The 16376-nt window shown below is 52.4% G+C and overlaps 4 non-coding genes and 2 pseudogenes across 4 annotated transcripts; all 6 read right to left on the reverse strand.

Moving 5' to 3' along the window:
* Positions 1 to 4809: 4809 nt before the first annotated feature.
* On the reverse strand, positions 4810 to 4926 carry LOC123735099 (U5 spliceosomal RNA). Its single transcript, XR_006765246.1, has one exon. It is a non-coding gene; the product is annotated as a U5 spliceosomal RNA (small nuclear RNA).
* Positions 4927 to 5739: 813 nt separating this feature from the next.
* On the reverse strand, positions 5740 to 5915 carry LOC123735150 (uncharacterized; annotated as a pseudogene).
* A 5693-nt stretch (positions 5916 to 11608) lies between these two features.
* Positions 11609 to 11725, reverse strand: LOC123735100 (U5 spliceosomal RNA). The gene has a single exon (XR_006765247.1). It is a non-coding gene; the product is annotated as a U5 spliceosomal RNA (small nuclear RNA).
* Positions 11726 to 12580: 855 nt separating this feature from the next.
* On the reverse strand, positions 12581 to 12771 carry LOC123735146 (U2 spliceosomal RNA). Its single transcript, XR_006765293.1, has one exon. It is a non-coding gene; the product is annotated as a U2 spliceosomal RNA (small nuclear RNA).
* Positions 12772 to 13117: 346 nt separating this feature from the next.
* Positions 13118 to 13234, reverse strand: LOC123735102 (U5 spliceosomal RNA). Its single transcript, XR_006765249.1, has one exon. It is a non-coding gene; the product is annotated as a U5 spliceosomal RNA (small nuclear RNA).
* A 706-nt stretch (positions 13235 to 13940) lies between these two features.
* Positions 13941 to 14115, reverse strand: LOC123735174 (uncharacterized; annotated as a pseudogene).
* Between the last annotated feature and the right edge of the window lie 2261 nt (positions 14116 to 16376).

Genomic DNA, 16376 nt, shown 5'->3' on the forward strand with positions numbered 1-16376 from the left:
CCGCCCGAGGACCCGTGTTAGACCACACCATTACGCTTCTCGCCTGATACGAGAAGAACACCCGCAGGAGGTAACCGGACGGGTGTAGTACTGGCTGAGCAAGCTCCGTCAACAGAAATGAAACAAAAATTGCGTCCAGCTTGAGGGGGAGATGTGGTACCCCCCTACCTCCCTCCCCGATGGGACAGATCATGCGTGCCCTGGCGACCCACTCGTACCTGCCACCCCACATGAACTGAAACACCAGCCTCACTAGAGGCCTCCTCAGACTAGCCGGCAATGGGTAGATGTACGCCAAATACAATAGAGATGGCAATACATCCACCTTGAGAACCAGGACCTTGCCTAAAAAGGACAAAGACCTAGCCCTCCACATCGCTAGCTTCTTCTGTACCACTGCGATGCCCATGTTCCAGTTCAGCGTCGCTGAGCCGGAGGTCTCAAAATGGACCCCGAGTATCCTCAGGGCCCCGTTACAGAGAGATAACCCTCCGGGCACATCCGTCCTACCACTCCATCTTCCGAAAAACTTAACGGAAGACTTCGGCGTGGTTAAGAACCGCCCCCGACGCTCGGGTGAAGTCCCCAATAATGGCAAGGGACCTTGTCAGGCACGAGTCCTTGCAAAGCAGCAAGGATGTGTCATCGGCGTACTGTGTCAACTTGACACGGAGACCGCCACTTCCAGGGATCAGCAAGCCCTCCACCCCTGTGTCTGCCCTAATGGCAGCCCCCAGAGGCTCCATGTACAGAACGAAGAGGAGAGCCGAGAGCGGGCATCCCTGCCTGACCCCAGACGAGAGGTCAAAAACGTCACCTAAGTGACTGTTTACACTAACTCGGCACCCTGCTCCGACATATAATGTACGGATCCATCCTATAAACTTCTCCCCAAATCCTAATCTACCTAACACCCTGAATAGAAAGGATCTATTCACGCGATCAAAGGCTTTCGCCTGATCTAGCGCTGCTACCATTAAAGGCAGCCCCCTATCTTCTACCCAAGCGATGGAGTCCCTGATCAACTGTAGGTTCCATCTGATCGAGCGACCCTCTACCCCGCACGTCTGATCCTCATGGACGACGTAGGGAAGGGCTGTGCGCAACCGGTCCGCTAAAACCTTTGCAAGTAGCTTGTAATCTACGCACAGCATGGTCAACGGCCGCCAGTTGCCAAGGTCAGTTGCTTCCCCCTTCTTATAAAGAAGTGACAGCACACCGACCGCCATTGATCCCCCCGGGACCCCCGTCTCAAGGATGGCCTTCAAGACTTCGAGAACCACTGGTCCAAGTATACCCCAAAACTTGAGGTAAAACTCGGCCGGCAGCCCATCCATCCCAGGCACCTTCCCTTTTCCCATCCTCCTGAGAGCGCTCTCAACCTCCTCGAGGGAGATCTGAGCCTCCATCACATCTCTAATGTCCTCCGGCAATCGCCGGGACAAGTGTTCTAAAAACACATTTCCCTGCTCTACATCTATTACCCTCTCTTTAAATAAACCTCGGAAATGATCAGTTGTTACCCTGACCATTTCCTCCGGTTTTCTAACTATGCTACCATCTTCTTTCCTCACCCCATGCATTATCTTCCTACTCTGTCTGCCCCTAACCGACTTAAAGAACATAGCGGAACAAGTCTCATTATGTTCTAGAAAGCCATTATGCGCACGCTCCAGGAAAGCTCGAGCCTTCCGCTCCTGCAGCTCCCTGAGCTGCGCCTTCAGGTCAGTGGATCTCTCCCAGTCAATCGACCCGCCGAGGTTGCCTGCCTCGTACTCGAGTTCGAGCAACCTTTGGATACGATCCACCTCCCTCCTTTCCTCCCTTTTTTCCTCTTACAATATCCTATTATAAAAGCCCTAATCCTTACCTTAACTAAATCCCACCACTCTAACACCCCCTCGCACATGGACCGGAGGCCTTCAAGCCCCCGAAAGAAACCAAAAAAGGTGTCAACGAAAGCTTGCTCCTCCAGCACATCCCGATCTAATTTCCAGTACCCCCCTACCGAAGAGGCAGACTGGCGACCCCACCTGCAGGAGCACCCCGTCGTGATCTGAGAAAGACACAGGCAACAGCCGCCCAGACAACTGACCCAAAGACCTAGATAGGAAAATGTAGTCGAGCCTCCGCGCAACCCCCGGGAGTTGCGCCATGTGGGACCAGCCATTGTCGGAGTAGAGTGCAGGCCTCCATCAACCAGACCATGGCAAGCCATTAGCCCGGTGATGGCGCCTGCACTACTATCTCCCCCTACCCCTAAATCTATATTAAAATCCCCCCCTATCACTAAGTGCCTATTTGTAACACACAGGGGCGTCAGACAGTCCACCATCTCCCTCCTGTCTGCCGCCACCTGTGGCCCATACACCACCACTAACCTATACCTACTATCCCTAAAAGTGACATCCACCCCCAACACCCTCCCCTGCATTACAACAAAGGATCCCTCCACCTTCACCTCCCTATTCCCAAACAAAATCCCCACCCCTGTAGAATGCACCCCACCTATACCCCAAACTGACTCCCCCTTATCCCACTCCCTACTAAACCTGATGACATCCCCTCCATCCCTCAGGTGAACCTCCTGTAAAAACAAACATCAAAACCCACCCCTTCCAAAAAACTAAATACCGCCCTCCTCTTAACAAAATCCCTTAAACCCCTTACATTTAAACTAAAAATATTAACAGAAAATTTCATTTAAAAATAAATTATAAAACCTTACATCAATGAAATGCAAACCCCAAATTAACCAAAAAACAGGAGACTCACCCGATGCTCCCCTGCTTCGTCTCATCCGGCGGGGACGTCCTCTCCTCTCCTGACGTCCCCCCGTCCTCCTCCATCTCTCCAACCCAGGATGCAGGGATGGTGTTAGGCCTTGGAGTTCCCTGCATCCTGGGTTCCCCACCAACACCCTCCTCTCCTCTCTCCCCAACGGCAGCTGGACTGAGGTCGAGAGCAGGAGATCCCACCTCCCCAAGCAGGAGTTGAGATCCCCCCTCAGACACCCAGCCCAGCGCCACGCCCTGGGAGTCTCCCTCCACCAGCTGTTGGGGGGCTGAGGCAAACAGCGATGCCAAAGGCGTTCTTCCCTCCCCCATCACACGCTTGGCCACCCCCTCCCCCCTCACCCCCTCCCTCTCACAGCATGCCGAGCTCCCCCTCTTCCCTTTCTTCTTCGGCGTTGGAGGCAGCGGAGAGACACCACTCCCCCTCTCCGCCAGCTCCTCCACCATTCCCCTCAACTCTTCAACGAGGGCGCTCGACATGCTGTCCCCCCACTCCCTCACCCCCCTTCCCTCCTCCTCCTCCTCCCCGCCACCGGCACCCCCTCCACCACCTCTCCCTCCATTGTCGCTGTCTCTCGCTCCTCCACTCCCTTTCTTCCTTTCGATTCCTTTCCTTCTTCTGCTCCCGTGTCTTCTTTTTCCCTTGCCCTCCTGCTGTCACTCCTTGCTCCTCTTCTTTCCGTTCTTGTCTCTTGTCCTTTTCCTGTGATGCCCTTCCTTCCCCTCTTCTTCCCCCATCCCCCGCTCCTGTTCCCCCCAGCTGCAGACGCGTATGACCTCTGACGAGCCGGGCACTCCCGCCACAGGTGTGTAGACGAGCCACACCCGTGGCACGCCTTCGGCTCGTCGCAGTCCCTCGCCTCGTGCTCTCCAGATCCACAAAATCTGCACTTTTTGTGCTGCACGAGGCGAGGATATGGCCGTAGGCCATACAACGCCTGCAAAACGGGGGCTGACGTGCGTAAAACAACGTCCCCCTGTCAGCCCCCAGGGAGAACATAGCGGGGGATGGAGGTAGCCACCCTGTCCCTTTGGGTCCTCCCTGAGTAGGGCCTGGAAACCTCTCCTCCCATTCCAAAACCCCAGGGAGTCCCTGAGGAGCCTTGCTGAGGAGACGTTGTCCATATACCTCCCCAGAAAGGCCCTCACCTCTTCGTCCTTGACATGGGGGTTATAGATGTTGACTGTTACCACTCGAAAATTGTTTCTTGCCAAGCTTGTGACCTCATAATGGCACATCGGCCTCCCAGCTCCAACTTCTTCACTTTCTGCATGATTTCATCATGCTTTTCTTCGGTATAGAAAGTCACATCATACGCTGCTTCCATGGGATTCCCTTGGAGGCAAAGGACAGTCCTTGACCGCCAACTTCAATAGGCACCCAACAAGATGGTCCTCCCAAAGGTTTCTCGACCGGCTGGCTCCAACTCCTTATCTCTCCATGCAAAACGTACCGTGTTTGCCAGACCCATTCCAGGAACCGACCTGCTGTTTGGATTCTGCGCCATTTTGTCCTTGATAAATGTGATCCAAAAAATTGGAGGGAAAATTAAAGAAGCTTCCTACCAAAAAGCATCTCCGCCCTACTACCTTCGACCTCTTGACTCAGCGAGCTCTGGGGCACCTCGGTACCAAGCTTGATCTGAGCCAAAAGGCCGAGAAGCGATAACCCACAAATTGACCCCTGCACCCGCCGGGCCCCCGGGGCCTCGGCAGACCTCATCGGTTTGGCAAAAGTTGGCTCCTCCTCACCCAACGCTTCCCTGGTGACAGGCGGGTGTGTTTTTTTTAAAAGTCGCTAATGCGTCGTTAGGTCACTAGCTCTTTAATCCTAGTGCGACTATTTGTTCAATGCCCGGCAAATACACCAGTCATCGTCGGGCTTGAACTCAATTGCCCGAGCGACTACTTTGAGTGGAAAAAATACGCCGGTCGGTCAGCCGGCTTCAAGTCAAACGCCTGAGCAAAAAGTCTCGGCGTCATCTCTGTCAATTTCTCTTGAAACAAGATACCGGGCTCTGCCAGAAGCAAAGCCCTTCCAAAAATACGTTGAACTCGTAAGTGTTCCTCTCCACGGAAGTCTTTAGTAAAAGGCGAAAGGCTTGTGCGTAATGAAGAGAAACCAGAGTCGTATGGAAGTCAGAGGTCGGGGCCCGAGACACACACGGTGCACTCTAGGCCGGGTCCCCGCGGGTGGTCCCCGAACCCACTCTTCCAAGTTTTCGAGGGCTGTGGGTAAAAAGTCACAGACAGACAGACAGACAGACAGACAGACAGACAGACAGACAGACAGACAGACAGACAGACAGACAGACAGACAGACAGACAATCCTGGTGAAGTGATTGTATTTTTGGGGGGGGCTCAAAAACACACACACACACAATCCTGGTGAAGTGATTGTATTTTTGGGGGCTCAAAAAACACACACACACACACACACACACACACACACACACACACACACACACACACACACACACACAATCCTGGTGAAGTGATTGTATTTTTGGGGGGCTCAAAACACACACACACACACACACACACACACACACACACACACACACACACACACACAAAAATCCTGGTGAAGTGATTATTTCAAAAACACACACACACACACACACACAAAATCCTGGTGAAGTGATTGTATTTTTGGGGGCTCAAAACACACACACACACACACACACACACACACACACACACACACACACACACACACACACACAAAAAATCCTGAAGAAAAAAAACACACAACACACACTCCTGGCCAATGTATTTTTTTTTTTTTTTTTAAGTAAAATGGCGGGAAAACGGGGGACCCCCATGAAGGGGGCTTCGCACTTGTTTCAGTTTGGATGATTCTTCTTTTTTCATTCCTTCTCTTCTTCTGCTAGCTGTTTTACATAGATTTGGTGTATTTCTTTTTCCTTGACAATGGGAGAAAAGTGTTGCACCATTCCCGGAGGTACTGCAATACCGGGTCGATGCGTGGAGCGGACGGAGCAAGCCCCATTTCCGACTCCCTGTTCGAAAAATCCATTTAATATGTAGTCCCCCGATGGGGGACGTATCAGATATTAAACTGATAAGAACAGATTTTTTTTTTTAGAAAAAATAATTTATTACAATCAATACCATTCATACCATACAAATCAAAATTTTCATTCAAACTAAATCAATCATGGTATTTTTAATTCACAAAACAAACGAAAACCCCAAAACAAAAACTCAGGGGAGCATCATCCCTCCCCGTCATCCTAAACACTAACTTTCCCTATCTTCCCGTCCCTAATCTAAAATAACCCCAGCCCTAATCCCCCCTTCCATCTCTCCCGGGCAGCGTGCTGCCCCCACTTCGTCTCCTCCCTCTTCATCCTCCCCCTCAAATCTCCTTCCACCCTCCTCACTATTCCTTCCACCCCCCAATCTCTCCCTGTCTTGACCATGTTCTGCCTGGCTTCCCACAGCCCTCGCTTAAAGAGGCTCATGAGAAGCCAGAGCAGAAACCTATCCCTATCCGTCCCCCTCGCTCTCCCTACACCTCTCTCTAACCTAGCCCAAGTCAAAATAAAATCCCCTCTAACCCTTCCTAACAACACCCGTGCCTTTGCCCATACTACTCCGGCAATGGCACAGTCCCAAAAGACATGGCGCACAGTCTCCTCCCTGCCACAAGAAAGCCTTGGGCAGGTGGGGGATCGCGCCAAGCTATGCCGGTACATGGTGGAGCGTGCCGGCAAACACTTGTGGAGGCTCAACCAATTCAGGTCCTTGAGCCTGTTGTCTAGACCCCGCGCCTGCACTCCCTCCCAGACCGCCGCCGGGATGCCCACCACAGGTGCCGGACTTACTGCCCGTCTAACCTCCTCGTACAGGTGCCTGTGGTCTAAACCTACTCGGGCGACTTCAACCTCGGGGTGTGCCCGCAGCCACTTGGCCGCATGGCCAAAGTGCCACGGCAGCTGTTCCGCCCGAGGACCCGTGTTAGACCACACCATTACGCTTCTCGCCTGATACGAGAAGAACACCCGCAGGAGGTAACCGGACGGGTGTAGTACTGGCTGAGCAAGCTCCGTCAACAGAAAAGAAACAAAAATTGCGTCCAGCTTGAGGGGGAGATGTGGTACCCCCCTACCTCCCTCCCCGATGGGACAGATCATGCGTGCCCTGGCGACCCACTCGTACCTGCCACCCCACATGAACTGAAACACCAGCCTCACTAGATGCCTCCGAAGACAAGCCGGCAATGGGTAGATGTACGCCAAGTACAATAGAGATGGCAATACATCCACCTTGAGAACCAGGACCTTGCCTAAAAAGGACAACGACCTAGCCCTCCACATCGCTAGCTTCCTCTGTACCACTGCGATGCCCATGTTCCAGTTCAGCGTCGCTGAGCCGGAGGTCTCAAAATGGACCCCGAGTATCCTCAGGGCCCCGTTACAGAGAGATAACCCTCCGGGCACATCCGTCCTACCACTCCATCTTCCGAAAAACTTAACGGAAGACTTCGCGTGGTTAAGAACCGCCCCCGACGCTCGGGTGAAGTCCCCAATAATGGCAAGGGACCTTGTCAGGCACGAGTCCTTGCAAAGCAGCAAGGATGTGTCGTCGGCGTACTGTGTCAACTTGACACGGAGACCGCCACTTCCAGGGATCAGCAAGCCCTCCACCCCTGTGTCTGCCCTAATGGCAGCCCCCAGAGGCTCCATGTACAGAACGAAGAGGAGAGCCGAGAGCGGGCATCCCTGCCTGACCCCAGACGAGAGGTCAAAAACGTCACCTAAGTGACTGTTTACGCTAACTCGGCACCCTGCTCCGACATATAATGTACGGATCCATCCTATAAACTTCTCCCCAAATCCTAATCTACCTAACACCCTGAATAGAAAGGATCTATTCACGCGATCAAAGGCTTTCGCCTGATCTAGCGCTGCTACCATTAAAGGCAGCCCCCTATCTTCTACCCAAGCGATGGAGTCCCTGATCAACTGTAGGTTCCATCTGATCGAGCGACCCTCTACCCCGCACGTCTGATCCTCATGGACGACGTAGGGAAGGGCTGTGCGCAACCGGTCTGCTAAAACCTTTGCAAGTAGCTTGTAATCTACGCACAGCATGGTCAACGGCCGCCAGTTGCCAAGGTCAGTTGCTTCCCCCTTCTTATAAAGAAGTGACAGCACACCGACCGCCATTGATCCCCCCGGGACCCCCGTCTCAAGGATGGCCTTCAAGACTTCGAGGACCACTGGTCCAAGTATACCCCAAAACTTGAGGTAAAACTCGGCCGGCAGCCCATCCATCCCAGGCACCTTCCCTTTTCCCATCCTCCTGAGAGCGCTCTCAACCTCCTCGAGGGAGATCTGAGCCTCCATCGCATCTCTAATGTCCTCCGGCAATTGCCGGGACAAGTGTTCTAAAAACACATTTCCCTGCTCTACATCTATTACCCTCTCTTTAAATAAACCTCGGAAATGATCAGTTGTTACCCTGACCATTTCCTCCGGTTTTCTAACTATGCTACCATCTTCTTTCCTCACCCCATGCATTATCTTCCTACTCTGTCTGGCCCTAACCGACTTAAAGAACATAGCGGAACAAGTCTCATTATGTTCTAGAAAGCCATTATGCGCACGCTCCAGGAAAGCTCGAGCCTTCCGCTCCTGCAGCTCCCTGAGCTGCGCCTTCAGGTCAGTGGATCTCTCCCAGTCAATCGACCCGCCGAGGTTGCCTGCCTCGTACTCGAGTTCGAGCAACCTTTGGATACGATCCACCTCCCTCCTTTCCTCCCTTTTTTCCTCTTACAATATCCTATTATAAAAGCCCTAATCCTTACCTTAACTAAATCCCACCACTCTAACACCCCCTCGCACATGGACCGGAGGCCTTCAAGCCCCGAAAGAAACCAAAAAGGTGTCAACGAAAGCTTGCTCCTCCAGCACATCCCGATCTAATTTCCAGTACCCCCCTACCGAAGAGGCAGACTGGCGACCCCACCTGCAGGAGCACCCCGTCGTGATCTGAGAAGGACACAGGCAACAGCCGCCCAGACAACTGACCCAAAGACCTAGATAGGAAAATGTAGTCGAGCCTCCGCGCAACCCCCGGGAGTTGCGCCATGTGGGACCAGCCATTGTCGGAGTAGAGTGCAGGCCTCCATCAACCAGACCATGGCAAGCCATTAGCCCGGTGATGGCGCCTGCACTACTATCTCCCCTACCCCTAAATCTATATTAAAATCCCCCCTATCACTAAGTGCCTATTTGTAACACACAGGGGCGTCAGACAGTCCACCATCTCCCTCCTGTCTGCCGCCACCTGTGGCCCATACACCACCACTAACCTATACCTACTATCCCTAAAAGTGACATCCACCCCCAAAACCCTTCCTTGCATTACAACAAAGGTTCCCTCCACCTTCACCTCCCTATTTCCAAACAAAATCCCCACCCCTGTAGAATGCACCCCACCTATACCCCAAACTGACTCCCCCTTATCCCACTCCCTACTAAACCTGATGACATCCCCTCCATCCCTCAGGTGAACCTCCTGTTAAAAACAAACATCAAAACCCACCCCTTCCAAAAAACTAAAAACCGCCCTCCTCTTAACAAAATCCCTTAAACCCCTTACATTTAAACTAAAAATATTAACAGAAAATGTCATTTTAAAAATATAAAACCTTACATCAATAAAATCAAGCCCCAAAATAACAAAAAACAGGAGACTCACCCGATGCTCCCCTGCTTCGTATCATCCGGGGGGACGTCTTCTCCTCTCCTGACGTCCCCCCGTCCTCCTCCATCTCTTCAACCCAGGATGCAGGTATGGTGTTAGGCCTTGGAGTTCCCTGCATCCTGGGTTCCCCACCAACACCCTCCTCGTTCCTCTCTCCCTGTAGGCAGCTGGACTGAGGTCGAGAGCAGGGGACCCCACCTCCCCAAGCAGGAGTTGAGATCCCCCTCAGACACCCAGCCCAGCGCCACGCCCTGGGAGTCCCCTCCACCAGATGTTGAGGGGCTGAGGAAAACAACGAGGACAAGGGCGTTCTTCCCTCCCCCATCACACGCTTGGCCTCCCCCTCCACACCCCCCCTCCCTCTCACAGCATGCCGAGCCCCCTCCTCTTCCCTTTCTTCTTCGGCGTTGGAGGCAGCGGAGAGACACCACTCCCCCTCTCCGCCAGCTCCTCCACCATTCCCCTCAACTCTTCAACGAGGGCGCTCGACATGCTGTCCCCCCACTCCTTCCCTCCTTCTGCTCCTTCGTCCTCCTCGTCTCCCTCCATTTCTGTCACTGTTCCCTCCTCCACCTCCTCTCTCTCCATTGTCGCAGTCTCCTTCTTCTCCGCTCCTCCACCTCCTTCCACCTCCTTCCCCTCCTCTCCTTTTGTTCCGCCTTCTCTGCTCCTCGCCTCTCTCCTCTCGCACCTCCTTCCTCCCTCCTCTTCCTGTGCCGTTCTTTCCTCTGTGTCATTACTTTCATCCGCTCCCTTTCGTTCTCTCCTCCCTCCATCCCCCGCTCCCCTCCAGCTGCAGAGGCGTATGACCTTTGACGAGCCGGGCAATCACGCCACAGGTGTGCTGATGAGCCACACCCGTGGCAAGCCTTGGGCTCGTCACAGTCCTTGGCCTCGTGCTCTCCCGACCCACAGTACCTGCACTTTCTGGTGTTGCACGAGGCAAGGATATGACCGTAGGCCATACAACGCCTGCAGAACGGGGGCTGACGGGCATAAAACAATGTCCCCCTGTCAGCCCCCAGGGAGAACATTGCCGGGGGGATGGAGGTAGCCACCCAATCCCTTCGGGTCCTCCCTGAGAAGGGCATCTGGAACCCTCTCCTCCCGTTTCAGAAACCCAGGGAGTCCCTGAGGTGCCTTGCTGAGGAGACCTTGTCCGCGTATACTCCCCAGAAAGGCCCTCACCTCTTCGTCCTTCACATGCGGATTGTACATATTTACGGTGACCACCCTGAAGTTGTTCTTTGCCAGGCTGGTCACCTCGTAATGACACATGGGCTTTGCACCTTTCCCTTCCTTCACTTTCTTCATTACTTCATCATGTTTCTCCTCCGTGTGGCAGGTCACGTCGTAGGCTCTCTCCATTGGGTTACCTTGTAGGCAGAGGACATCTTTTACCATTAATTGTAGATTCCCCATTAGGATGGTCCTTCCAAATGTCTCCCTCCCGAATGGTTCCACATCCTTTTCCTTCCACGCAAATCTGACGGTGTTTGCCAGTCCGAATCCCGGAACGGACCTGTTCTGTCTGTTGTTTTCCATCTTTTCAACAAAAAGCTCTCTTTTGCAAAGAAGCCAAAAAATAAGGATACCCGGAAAAAATCAACCGATTCCTTCAGCAAAAAAATAATTTCCTCCCTCCTGCCTTCCTTCGACCTTCTGGCTCAGCGGGCTTTGGGGCACCTCGGTACCAAGCTTGATCTGAGCCAAAAGGCCGAGAAGCGATAACCCACAAATTGACCCCTGCACCCGCCGGCCCCGGGGCCTCGGCAGACCTCATCGGTTTGGCAAAAGTTGGCTCCTCCTCACCCAACGCTTCCCTGGTGACAGGCGGGTGTGTTTTTTTTAAAAGTCGCTAATGCGTCGTTAGGTCACTAGCTCTTTAATCCTAGTGCGACTATTTGTTCAATGCCCGGCAAATACACCAGTCATCGTCGGGCTTGAACTCAATTGCCCGAGCGACTACTTTGAGTGGAAAAAATACGCCGGTCGGTCAGCCGGCTTCAAGTCAAACGCCTGAGCAAAAAGTCTCGGCGTCATCTCTGTCAATTTCTCTTGAAACAAGATACCGGGCTCTGCCAGAAGCAAAGCCCTTCCAAAAATACGTTGAACTCGTAAGTGTTCCTCTCCACGGAAGTCTTTAGTAAAAGGCGAAAGGCTTGTGCGTAATGAAGAGAAACCAGAGTCGTATGGAAGTCAGAGGTCGGGGCCCGAGACACACACGGTGCACTCTAGGCCGGGTCCCCGCGGGTGGTCCCCGAACCCACTCTTCCAAGTTTTCGAGGGCTGTGGGTAAAAAGTCACAGACAGACAGACAGACAGACAGACAGACAGACAGACAGACAGACAGACAGACAGACAGACAGACAGACAGACAGACAGACAATCCTGGTGAAGTGATTGTATTTTTGGGGGGGGCTCAAAAACACACACACACACAATCCTGGTGAAGTGATTGTATTTTTGGGGGGGGCTCAAACCAAAAAACACACACACACACACACACACACACACACACACACACACACACACACACACACACACACACACACAATCCTGGTGAAGTGATTGTATTTTTGGGGGGCTCAAAAACACACACACACACACACACACACACACACACACACACACACACACACACACACACACACACAAACAATCCTGGTGAAGTGATTGTATTTGCAACACACAACACACACACAATCCTGGTGAAGTGATTGATTTTTGGGGGCTCAAAACACACACACACACACACACACACACACACACACACACACACACACACACACACACACACACAAACAATCTGGGTATTTTTGGGGCAAAACACACACACACACACACACACACACACACTCCTGGCCAATGTATTTTTTTTTTTTTTTTTTTTTTTTAAGTAAAATGGCGGGAAAACGGGGGACCCCCATGAAGGGGGCTTCGCACTTGTTTCAGTTTGGATGATTCTTCTTTTTCATTCCTTCTCTTCTTCTGCTAGCTGTTTTACATAGATTTGGTGTATTTCTTTTCCTTGACAATGGGAGAAAAGTGTTGCACCATTCCCGGAGGTACTGCAATACCGGGTCGATGCGTGGAGCGGACGGAGCAAGCCCCATTTCCGACTCCCTGTTCGAAAAATCCATTTAATATGTAGTCCCCCGATGGGGGACGTATCAGATATTAAACTGATAAGAACAGATACTACACTTGATCTGAGCCAAAAGGCCGAGAAGCGATAACCCACAAATTGACCCCTGCACCCGCCGGGCCCCGGGGCCTCGGCAGACCTCATCGGTTTGGCAAAAGTTGGCTCCTCCTCACCCAACGCTTCCCTGGTGACAGGCGGGTGTGTTTTTTTTAAAAGTCGCTAATGCGTCGTTAGGTCACTAGCTCTTTAATCCTAGTGCGACTATTTGTTCAATGCCCGGCAAATACACCAGTCATCGTCGGGCTTGAACTCAATTGCCCGAGCGACTACTTTGAGTGGAAAAAATACGCCGGTCGGTCAGCCGGCTTCAAGTCAAACGCCTGAGCAAAAAGTCTCGGCGTCATCTCTGTCAATTTCTCTTGAAACAAGATACCGGGCTCTGCCAGAAGCAAAGCCCTTCCAAAAATACGTTGAACTCGTAAGTGTTCCTCTCCACGGAAGTCTTTAGTAAAAGGCGAAAGGCTTGTGCGTAATGAAGAGAAACCAGAGTCGTATGGAAGTCAGAGGTCGGGGCCCGAGACACACACGGTGCACTCTAGGCCGGGTCCCCGCGGGTGGTCCCCGAACCCACTCTTCCAAGTTTTCGAGGGCTGTGGGTAAAAAGTCACAGACAGACAGACAGACAGACAGACAGACAGACAGACAGACAGACAGACAGACAGACAGACAGACAGACAGACAGACAATCCTGGTGAAGTGATTGTATTTTTGGGGGGGGCTCAAAAACACACACACACACAATCCTGGTGAAGTGATTGTATTTTTTGGGGGGCTCAAAAACACACACACACACACACACACACACACACACACACACACACACACACACACACACACACACACACACACAATCCTGGTGAAGTGATTGTATTTTTGGGGGCTCAAAAACACACACACACACACACACACACACACACACACACACACACACACACACACACACAAACAATCCTGGTGAAGTGATTGTATTTTTGGGGGCTCAAAAACACACACACACACACACACACACACACTCCTGGCCAATGTATTTTTTTTTTTTTTTATTTTTTTAAGTAAAATGGCGGGAAAACGGGGACCCCCATGAAGGGGGCTTCGCACTTGTTTCAGTTTGGATGATTCTTCTTTTTCATTCCTTCTCTTCTTCTGCTAGCTGTTTTACATAGATTTGGTGTATTTCTTTTCCTTGACAATGGGAGAAAAGTGTTGCACCATTCCCGGAGGTACTGCAATACCGGTCGATGCGTGGAGCGGACGGAGCAAGCCCCATTTCCGACTCCCTGTTCGAAAAATCCATTTAATATGTAGTCCCCCCGATGGGGGACGTATCAGATATTAAACTGATAAGAACAGATTTTTTTTTTAGAAAAAATAATTTATTACTCTCAATACCATTCATTCTTACAAACTCATAATTCATTCAAAATCATTAATAATGGTATTTTAATTTATAAAGAAAACAAAAACCACAAAACAATAACTCAGGGGAGCATCATCCCTCCCCGTCATCCTAAATACTAACTTTCCCTATCTCCCCGTCCCTATTCTAAAATAACCCCAGCCCTAATCCCCCTTCCATCTCTCCCGAGCAGCGTGCTGCCCCCACTTCCTCTCCTCCCTCTTCATCCTCCCTCTCAAATCTCCTTCCACCCTCCTCACTATCCCTTCCACCCCCAATCTCTCCCTGTCTTGACCATGTTCTGCCTGGCTTCCCACAGCCCCCTCTTAAAGAGGCTCATGAGAAGCCAGAGCAGAAACCTATCCCTATCCGTCCCCCTCGCTCTCCCTACACCTCTCTCTAGCCTAGCCCAAGTTAATACAAAATCACCTCTAACCCTTCCTAACAACACCCGTGCCTTTGCCCATACTACTCCGGCAATGGCACAGTCCCAAAAGACATGGCGCACAGTCTCCTCCCTGCCACAAGAAAGTCTTGGGCAGGTGGGGGATCGCGCCAAGCTATGCCGGTACATGGTGGAGCGCACCGGCAAACACTTGTGGAGGCTCAACCAATTCAGGTCCTTGAGCCTGTTGTCCAGACCCCGCGCCTGCACTCCTTCCCAGACCACCGCCGGGATGCCCACTACAGGTGCCGGACTTACTGCCCGTCTGACCTCCTCGTACAGGTGCCTGTGGTCTAAACCTACTCGGGCAACTTCAACCTCGGGGTGTGCACGCAGCCACTTGGCCGCATGGCCAAAGTGCCACGGCAGCTGTTCCGCCCGAGGACCCGTGTTAGACCACACCATTACGCTTCTCGCCTGATACGAGAAGAACACCCGCAGGAGGTAACCGGACGGGTGTAGTACTGGCTGAGCAAGCTCCGTCAACAAAAAAGAAACAAAAATTGCATCCAGCTTGAGGGGGAGATGTGGTACCCCCCTACCTCCCTCCCCGATGGGACAGAGCATGCGTGCCCTGGCGACCCACTCGTACCTGCCACCCCACATGAACTGAAACACCAGCCTCACTAGAGGCCTCCTCAGACTAAGCCGGCAATGGGTAGATGTACGCCAAATACAATAGAGATGGCAATACATCCACCTTGAGAACCAGGACCTTGCCTAAAAAGGACAACGACCTAGCCCTCCACATCGCTAGCTTCTTCTGTACCACTGCGATGCCCATGTTCCAGTTCAGCGTCGCTGAGCCGGAGGTCTCAAAATGGACCCCGAGTATCCTCAGGGCCCCGTTACAGAGAGATAACCCTCCGGGCACATCCGTCCTACCACTCCATCTTCCGAAAAACTTAACGGAAGACTTCGCGTGGTTAAGAACCGCCCCCGACGCTCGGGTGAAGTCCCCAATAATGGCAAGGGACCTTGTCAGGCACGAGTCCTTGCAAAGCAGCAAGGATGTGTCGTCGGCGTACTGTGTCAACTTGACACGGAGACCGCCACTTCCAGGGATCAGCAAGCCCTCCACCCCTGTGTCTGCCCTAATGGCAGCCCCCAGAGGCTCCATGTACAGAACGAAGAGGAGAGCCGAGAGCGGGCATCCCTGCCTGACCCCAGACGAGAGGTCAAAAACGTCACCTAAGTGACTGTTTACGCTGACCCGGCACCCCGCTCCGACATATAAAGTACGGATCCATCCTATAAACTTTTCCCCAAATCCTAATCTACCTAACACCCTGAATAGAAATGATCTATTCACGCGATCAAAGGCTTTCGCCTGATCAAGCGCTGCTACCATTAAAGGCAGCCCTCTGTCTTCTACCCAAGCGATGGAGTCCCTGATCAACTGTAGGTTCCACCTAATAGAGCGGCCCTCTACCCCGCACGTCTGATCCTCATGGACGACGTAGGGAAGGGCTGTGCGTAACCGGTCCGCTAAGACCTTTGCTATCAGCTTATAGTCTACGCACAGCATGGTCAACGGCCGCCAGTTGCCAAGGTCTGTTACTTCCCCCTTCTTGTAAAGAAGTGACAGCACACCAACAGCCATTGATCCCCCGGGACCCCCGTCTCAAGGATGGCCTTCAAGACTTCGAGGACCACTGGTCCAAGTATCCCCCAAAACTTGAGGTAAAACTCGGCCGGCAGCCCATCCATCCCAGGCACCTTCCCTTTTCCCATCCTCCTGAGAGCACTCTCAACCTCTTCGAGGGAGATCTGAGCCTCCATCACATCTCTAA

This window comes from Salmo salar, unplaced genomic scaffold (genome assembly GCF_905237065.1).
Source record: "Salmo salar unplaced genomic scaffold, Ssal_v3.1, whole genome shotgun sequence".
NCBI classification, from domain to species: domain Eukaryota; kingdom Metazoa; phylum Chordata; class Actinopteri; order Salmoniformes; family Salmonidae; genus Salmo; species Salmo salar.